The sequence below is a fragment of the Ranitomeya imitator genome, chromosome 7 (assembly GCF_032444005.1).
Source record: "Ranitomeya imitator isolate aRanImi1 chromosome 7, aRanImi1.pri, whole genome shotgun sequence".
In the NCBI taxonomy this organism is placed as follows: Eukaryota; Metazoa; Chordata; class Amphibia; order Anura; family Dendrobatidae; genus Ranitomeya; species Ranitomeya imitator.
Window position 1 is genome coordinate 208,883,956 of NC_091288.1, and position 9,226 is coordinate 208,893,181.

Sequence of the window (9,226 nt, forward strand, 5' to 3'; positions counted from 1 at the left end):
TTCCATGGAGGAAGGAGCTAGAGGCAGACACAGACATTCTACTGCAAGTTCTCCTGAAATGTCAGTTACAGAGGGAGGAGCTAGAGGCAGACACAGACATTCTACTGCAAGTTCTCCTGAAATGTCAGTTACAGAGGGAGGAACTAGAGGCAGACACAGACATTCTACTGCAAGTTCTCCTGAAATGTCAGTTACAGAGGGAGGAGCTAGAGGCAGACACAGACATTCTACTGCAAGTTCTACTGAAATGTCAGTTACAGAGGGAGGAGCTAGAGGCAGAGACAGACATTCTACTGCAAGTTCTCCTGAAATGTCAGTTACAGAGGGAGGAGCTAGAGGCAGAGACATTCTACTGCAAGTTCTCCTGAAATGTCAGTTACAGAGGGAGGAGCTAGAGGCAGAGACAGACATTCTACTGCAAGTTCTCCTGAAATGACAGTTACAGAGGGAGGAGCTAGAGGCAGACACAGACATTCTACTGCAAGTTCTCCTGAAATGACAGTTACAGAGGGAGGAGCTAGAGGCAGACACAGACATTCTACTGCAAGTTATCCTGAAATGACAGTTACAGAGGGAGGAGCTAGAGGCAGACACAGACATTCTACTGCAAGTTATCCTGAAATGACAGTTACAGAGGGAGGAGCTAGAGGCAGACAGACATTCTACTGCAAGTTCCCCGGAAATGTCAGTTACAGAGGGAGGAACTAGAGGCAGACACAGACATTCTACTGCAAGTTCTCCTGAAATGTCAGTTACAGAGGGAGGAGCTAGAGGCAGACACAGACATTCTACTGCAAGTTCTCCTGAAGTGTCAGTTACAGAGGGAGGAGCTAGAGGCAGACACAGACATTCTACTGCAAGTTCTCCTGAAATGTCAGTTACAGAGGGAGGAGCTAGAGGCAGACACAGACATTCTACTGCAAGTTCTCCTGAAATGTCAGTTACAGAGGGAGGAGCTAGAGGCAGAGACAGACATTCTACTGCAAGTTCTCCTGAAATGTCAGTTACAGAGGAAGGAGCTAGAGGCAGAGACATTCTACTGCAAGTTCTCCTGAAATGTCAGTTACAGAGGGAGGAGCTAGAGGCAGAGACAGACATTCTACTGCAAGTTCTCCTGAAATGACAGTTACAGAGGGAGGAGCTAGAGGCAGACACAGACATTCTACTGCAAGTTCTCCTGAAATGACAGTTATAGAGGGAGGAGCTAGAGGCAGACAGACATTCTACTGCAAGTTCTCCTGAAATGACAGTAACAGAGGGAGGAGCTAGAGGCGGATACAGACATTCTACTGCAAGTTCTCCTGAAATGTCAGTTACAGAGGGAGGAGCTAGAGGCAGAGAACTTCTACTGCAAGTTCTCCTGAAATGTCAGTTACAGAGGGAGGAGCTAGAGGCAGAGACAGACATTCTACTGCAAGTTCTCCTGAAATGACAGTTACAGAGGGAGGAGCTAGAGGCAGACACAGACATTCTACTGCAAGTTCTCCTGAAATGACAGTTACAGAGGGAGGAGCTAGAGGCAGACACAGACATTCTACTGCAAGTTATCCTGAAATGACAGTTACAGAGGGAGGAGCTAGAGGCAGACAGACATTCTACTGCAAGTTCCCCGGAAATGTCAGTTACAGAGGGAGGAACTAGAGGCAGACACAGACATTCTACTGCAAGTTCTCCTGAAATGTCAGTTACAGAGGGAGGAGCTAGAGGCAGACACAGACATTCTACTGCAAGTTCTCCTGAAGTGTCAGTTACAGAGGGAGGAGCTAGAGGCAGACACAGACATTCTACTGCAAGTTCTCCTGAAATGTCAGTTACAGAGGGAGGAGCTAGAGGCAGACACAGACATTCTACTGCAAGTTCTCCTGAAATGTCAGTTACAGAGGGAGGAGCTAGAGGCAGAGACAGACATTCTACTGCAAGTTCTCCTGAAATGTCAGTTACAGAGGAAGGAGCTAGAGGCAGAGACATTCTACTGCAAGTTCTCCTGAAATGTCAGTTACAGAGGGAGGAGCTAGAGGCAGAGACAGACATTCTACTGCAAGTTCTCCTGAAATGACAGTTACAGAGGGAGGAGCTAGAGGCAGACACAGACATTCTACTGCAAGTTCTCCTGAAATGACAGTTATAGAGGGAGGAGCTAGAGGCAGACAGACATTCTACTGCAAGTTCTCCTGAAATGACAGTAACAGAGGGAGGAGCTAGAGGCGGATATAGACATTCTACTGCAAGTTCTCCTGAAATGTCAGTTACAGAGGGAGGAGCTAGAGGCAGACACAGACATTCTACTGCAAGTTCTCCTGAAATGACAGTTACAGAGGGAGGAGCTAGAGGCAGACACAGACATTATACTGCAAGTTCTCCTGAAATGTCAGTTACAAAGGTAGGAGCTAGAGGCAGACACAGACATTCTACTGCAAGTTCTCCTGAAATGACAGTTACAGAGGGAGGAGCTAGAGGCAGACACAGACATTCTACTGCAAGTTCTCCTGAAATGTCAGTTAGAGAGAGGAGCTAGAGGCAGACACAGACATTCTACTGCAAGTTCTCCTGAAATGTAAGTTACAGAGGGAGGAGCTAGAGGCAGACACAGACATTCTACTGCAAGTTCTCTTGAAATGACAGTTACATAGGGAGGAGCTAGAGGCAGACACAGACATTCTACTGCAAGTTCTCCTGAAATGTCAGTTACAGATGGAGGAGCTAGAGGCAGACACAGACATTCCACTGCAAGTTCTCCTGAAATGACAGTTACAGAGGGAGGAGCTAGAGGCAGAGACAGACATTCCACTGCAAGTTCTCCTTAAATGACAGTTACAGAGGGAGGAGCTAGAGGAAGATAGACATTCTACTGCAAGTTCTCCTGAAATGTCAGTTACAGAGAGAGGAGCTAGAGGAAGACACAGACATTCTACTGCAAGTTCTACTGAAATCACAGTTACAGAGGGAGGAGCTAGAGGCAGACACAGATATTCTACTGCAAATTCTTGCTAGAGGCAGACACAGACATTCTACTGCAAGTTCTCCTGAAATGACAGTTACAGAGGGAGGAGCTAGAGACAGACACAGACATTCTACTGCAAGTTCTCCTGAAATGACAGTTACAGAAGGAGGAGCTAGAGGCAGACACAGACATTCTACTGCAAGTTCTCCTGAAATGACAGTTACAGGGGGAGGAGCTAGAGGCAGAGACAGACATTCTACTGCAAGTTCTCCTGAAATGACAGTTACAGAGGGAGGAAATAGAGGCTGAGACAGGACATTCTACTGCAAGTTCTCCTGAAATGACAGTTACAGAGGGAGGAGCTAGAGGCAGACAGACATTCTACTGCAAGTTCTCCTGAAATGACAGTTACAGAGGGAGGAGCCAGAGGCAGACACAGACATTCTACTGCACGTTCTCCTGAAATGACAGTTACAGAGGGAGGAGCTAGAGGCAGACACAGACATTCCATTGCAAGTTCTCCAGAAATGACAGTTACAGAGGGAGGAGCTAGAGGCAGACACAGACATTCTACTGCAAGTTCTCCTAAAATGACAGTTACAGAGGGAGGAGCTAAAGGCAAACACAGACATTCTCCTGTAAGTTCTCCTGAAATGACAGTTACAGGGAAGATCTAGAGGCAGAGACAGACATTCTACTGCATGTTCTCCTGAAATGACAGTTATAGAGGGAGGAGCTAGAGGCAGACACAGACATTCCACTGCAAGTTCTCCAGAAATGACAGTGACAGAGGGAGGAGCTAGAGGCAGACACAAACATTCTACTGCAAGTTCTCCTGAAATGACAGTTACAGAGGGAGGAGCTAGAGGCAGGCACAGACATTCTACTGCAAGTTCTCTTGAAATGACACTTACAGAGGGAGGAGCTAGAGGCAGACACAGAGATTCTACTGCAAGTTCTCCTGAAATAACAGTTACAGAGGGAGGAGCTAGAGGCAGAGACAGACATTCTACTGCAAGTTCTCCTGAAATGACAGTTACAGAAGGAGGAGCTAGAGGCAGATACAGACATTCTACTGCAAGTTCTCCTGAAATGAGAGTTACAGAGGGAGGAGCTAGAGGCAGAGACAGACATTCTACTGCAAGTTCTCCTGAAATGAGAGTTACAGAGTAAGGAGCTAGAGGCAGACACAGACATTCTACTGCAAGTTTTCCTGAAATGTCAGTTACAGAGGGAGGAGATAGAGGCAGACACAGACATTCTACTGCAAGTTCTCCTGAAATGACAGTAACAGAGTGAGGAGCTAGAGGCAGAGACAGACATTCTACTGCAAGTTCTCCTGAAATGTCAGTTACAGAGGGGAGGAGCTAGAGGCAGACACAGACATTCTACTGCAAGTTCTCCTGAAATGTCAATTACAGAGGGAGGAGCTAGAGGCAGACATAGACATTCTACTGCAAGTTCTTTTGAAATGACAGTTACAGAGGGAGGAGCTAGAGGCAAACACAGAGATTCTACTGCAAGTTCTCCTGAAATAACAGTTACAGAGGGAGGAGCTAGAGGCAGAGACAGACATTCTACTGCAAGTTCTCCTGAAATGACCGTTACAGAGGGAGGAGCTAGCGGCGGAGACAGACATTCTACTGCAAGTTCTCCTTAAATGACAGTTACAGAGCGAGGAGCTAGAGGAAGATACAGACATTCTACTGCAAGTTCTCCTGAAATGTCAATTACAGAGGGAGGAGCTAGAGGCAGACATAGACATTCTACTGCAAGTTCTCTTGAAATGACAGTTACAGAGGGAGGAGCTAGAAGCAGACACAGAGATTCTACTGCAAGTTCTCCTGAAATAACAGTTACAGAGGGAGGAGCTAGAGGCAGAGACAGACATTCTACTGCAAGTTCTCCTGAAATGACTGTTACAGAGGGAGGAGCTAGAGGCGGAGACAGACATTCTACTGCAAGTTCTCTTGAAATGACAGTTACAGAGGGAGGAGCTAGAGGCAGACACAGACATTCTTGTTGTGAGTTCTGCTCTTGGGTTCCCTCCAGTGGTTGTTGGTGGGAATGCAGTTGTCTCTGACTCGCAGTCCTGGCCAGGTCTATCGGATAATTACAATTCTGACTGGGATATTTAGGTGTGCAGGATCCTTTAGCCCTTGCCAGTTGTCAATGTTTCTCTGGAAGTGTTGGATCTCTGCCTGGCCTCTCCTGCTTATGTGCCAGTTCAGCAAAGATAAGTGTCTGTTTCTTTTCCTGTGGCACACATGCAGTGTGCTTATTTTCAGTACTGTTCGTTTGTTTTTCTTTTGTTCTGATTAGACTTTGTCTGTGTTTTCTCAGTCTGGTTGGTTTCACTGGAGTTGCAGATATACGCTCCTACATCTTTAGTTAGATGTAGGAAGTTTTTGAATATTCTGCTGTGGAGTTTTTGAAGGGTTTTAATACTGACCGCACAGAACTCTGTCCTATCCTGTCCTATCTAGCTAGAGTGGCCTCCTGTGCTAAATCCTGATTTTTCTGCCTGCGTATGTTTTTTCCTCTCCGACTCACCACCAATATTTGTGGGGGGCTGTCTATCCTTTGGGGATTTTCTCTGAGGCAATACAGTATTCTGATTTCCCTCTTTAGGGGTATTTAGTCCTCCGGCTTTGACGAGGTGTCTAGGTGTGTTAGGTACACTCCACAGCTACTTCTAGTTGCGGTGTTAAGTTCAGGTTTGCTGTCAGTATAGTGGCCACTTTCTCCAGTGAAAGCTCTCATGCAGCTCCAATGTCACCGGATCATAACACATTCTACTGCAAGTTCTCCTGAAATTACAGTTACAGAGGGAGGAGCTAGAGGCAGACACAGACATTCTACTGCAAGTTCTCCTGAAATGACAGTTACAGAGGGAGGAGCTAGAGGCAGAGACAGACATTTTACTGCAAGTTCTCCTTAATTGTCAGTTACAGAGGGAGGAGCTAGAGGCAGACACAGACATTCTAATGCAAGTTCTCCGGAAATGACAGTTACAGAGGGAAGAGCTAGAGGCAGACACAGACATTCTACTGCAAGTTCTCCTGAAATGACAGTTACAGAGGGAGGAGCTAGAGGCAGAGACAGACATTCTACTGCAAGTTCTCCTGAAATGTCAGTTACAGAGGGAGGAGCTAGAGGCAGACACAGACATTCTACTGCAAGCTCTCCTGAAATGACAGTTACAGAGGGAGGAGCTAGAGGCACACACAGACATTCTACTGCAAGTTCTCCTGAAATGTCAGTTACAGAGGGAAGAGCTAGAGGCAGACACAGACATTCTACTGCAAGTTCTCCTGAAATGACAGTTACAGAGGGAGGAGCTAGAGGCAGAGACAGACATTCTACTGCAAGTTCTCCTGAAATGTCAGTTACAGAGGGAGGAGCTAGAGGCAGACACAGACATTCTACTGCAAGCTCTCCTGAAATGACAGTTACAGAGGGAGGAGCTAGAGGCAGAAACAGACATTCTACTGCAAGTTCTCCTGAAATGTCAGTTACAGAGGGAGGAGCTAGAGGCAGACACAGACATTCTACTGCAAGCTCTCCTGAAATGACAGTTACAGAGGGAGGAGCTAGAGGCAGACACAGACATTCTACTGCACGTTCTCCTGAAATGTCAGTTACAGAGGGAGGAACTAGAGGCAGACACAGACATTCTACTGCACGTTCTCCTGAAATGTCAGTTACAGAGGGAGGAACTAGAGGCAGACACAGACATTCTACTGCAAGTTCTCCTGAAATAACAGTTACAGAGGGAGGAGCTAGAGGCAGACACAGACATTCTACTGCAAGTTCTCCTGAAATGACAATTACGCTTCATACTGTAACTGTTGTTTCAGGAGATCTTACATTAGAATATCAGTATTTGCATATAGCTCCGTCTTTTCCGTCCATAGAATTTTAAAAGCACCAACTCATCTGCTATCTCAGGAATGGGAAAATCTCTCTTTACTGAATACAGATTTTTCTCATGAATTGAGAGCGATAGATCAGTCCAGGAGGAGAAAGAAGCAGATTTCTCTAGTGAGATGAATTACAAAGTTTCTTATTTTCATTTGATATATTGATTTATGTGAGAAAAAAAGATGGCTACTCTTTAAGGGGCACAGTCCATGTTTCTAGTCCCGTTTCTTACCAACAAGTGGATTTGGAAAAAAAAAGATTTTACTGCGGTGGGTATTATTTGTACCTAATGTGTCTTCATTAGAATATATTGGACTTGGAGTTCTTAAAGGGATTGTCCCTTAAACTACATTTAGCTGATTTATATATTTATCATCCACAGAATAAGTGCTGATCATATGATCTCTGGGGGTCACACAGCAAAGACGACCATCAATCATGAGAACTATGGTTCTCACGCCCTCTGTGTAATGACGCATCATTGAGCATGTGCGACCACAGCTCTGTTATCTCGGTCGCACATGCTCAGTAAAGCTTTATTCAAATGGAACTTTGAGCCTCCTGAATTATTAGGATTCCCAGCAGTTGGACCCCCACAATTATACATTTATTATTTATCCTATGGGATAGGGGATAAATATTGTTTATTAAACAACCCCTTTAAAGGGAATGTTCCACCGACATGTTTCATCTATCTTCTGCATAGGTGATAAATGTTTGATCCGTGGCACAAAAATGTGAGTCCGATGTCCCCCTTTGTAGATGCAGTTGTCATGCGTAAGCCTGACTGGATGTCCACCATTTATAAATAGATGGTCTAATTAATATGCTTTAGTAAAAGGCTTGTACAAATTAAGAAAAAAATGGGGTTAACTTTTTTCCCTCAGAAACAGCGCCACCTTTGTCCACAGGCTGCATTTGGTATTGCATTTCGGCTTCATTTAAGTAAATTACAGCTGCAATACCAGACATTGCCTACAGACAAAAGAGGTGCCATTTCTACAAATAAAGATCACATTTAGCAAAGTTTAGGGTGAATAGTAAATGGGGCTAGCCGGGGTGTAATTACAAACCCCCCAGGGCACTTTTGCCCCTACAACCCCCATCCCCTACTGGTTACTCATGTGTCAGATGGACCTCAAGGACACCAGGGCCCAGGTATCTGCTGAGTTTGCACTCTCTATATGGGTTTGTCGGCTTCTCGGAGATGACATTTTTTTTTTAATTAAATTTTTAATTTCAATTTTATTCCAAAAATCTAAAAATTTGATAAACCTCCAACCCCTGAAATAATAATTTTATATTTTTTTCTTTGTCTCGTATGGCTTTGTGTATGAAGGGTTAATTGGTGAGGAGGCCGGCCGGGCACACCTGCCAGTCAGGTTTCATAGTGTAGTGGTTATCACGTCTGCTTTACACGCAGAAGGTCCTGGGTTCGATCCCCAGTGAAACCAGGTGATATTTTTTTGTTTCCAAAAATTTAATTTAATTCCATATAATTATCTGATTTGCTCATTATTTTGCCTAATTAATTAAAACCTGAGAGACTTGTAAAGGTGTGCACACAGTGAGGCAAGACGTGACAACACCTACAGTCCGCGACTAATTACACCACTGTGTTTTACTGCTCGCTCTCCGCGTGTTGACATCAGGCATTACAGCCTTAAAAGGATTTTCCCAGCCTCAAAAGTTATCACCTATCGAAAGGATCAGGAATGGGTCTGATTGCTCCGACGAGCGTTGTATCCCATACTGTTCCAATGGGGCATTTTAGAGACAAGTTCTTGGGTTCGGTGATGGTCCCCAAGGGTCAGACCCCTCTCTTTCTGAGGATCATGCTCAAAAATGCTCTGTAGGAATGCCCCATTTTCCATGGGACTTCTGGAAGAAACCAAGTACTGTATCCCATACCATTCCAACGAGGCATTTCAGAGCCCTTTTGTTAGATTCGGTGATGGTCCCAATGGTCAGACCCCTCTCTTTCTGAGGATCATGCTCAAAAATGCTCTGTAGGAATGGCCCATTTTCCATGGGACTTCTGGAAGAAACCAAGTACTGTATCCCATACCATTCCAACGAGGCATTTCAGAGCCCTTTTGTTAGATTCGGTGATGGTCCCAAAGGTCAGACCCCACTCTTTCTGAGGATCATGCTCAAAAATGCTCTGTAGGAATGGCCCATTTTCCATGGGACTTCTGGAAAGAGCCAAGCACTGGATCACATACCATTCCAACGAGGCATTTCAGAGCCCTTTTGTTGGAATCGGTGATGGTCCCAAAGGTCAGACCCCACTCTTTCTGAGGATCATGCTCAAAAATGCTCTGTAGGAATGGCCCATTTTCCATGGGACTTCTGGAAAGA

The 9,226-nt window shown here is 45.2% G+C and overlaps 1 non-coding gene across 1 annotated transcript; it reads left to right on the top strand.

Moving 5' to 3' along the window:
- Nucleotides 1–8,246: 8,246 nt before the first annotated feature.
- On the top strand, nucleotides 8,247–8,319 carry TRNAV-UAC (transfer RNA valine (anticodon UAC)). Its single transcript has one exon. It is a non-coding gene; the product is annotated as a tRNA-Val (tRNA).
- The last annotated feature ends 907 nt before the right edge of the window (nucleotides 8,320–9,226 follow it).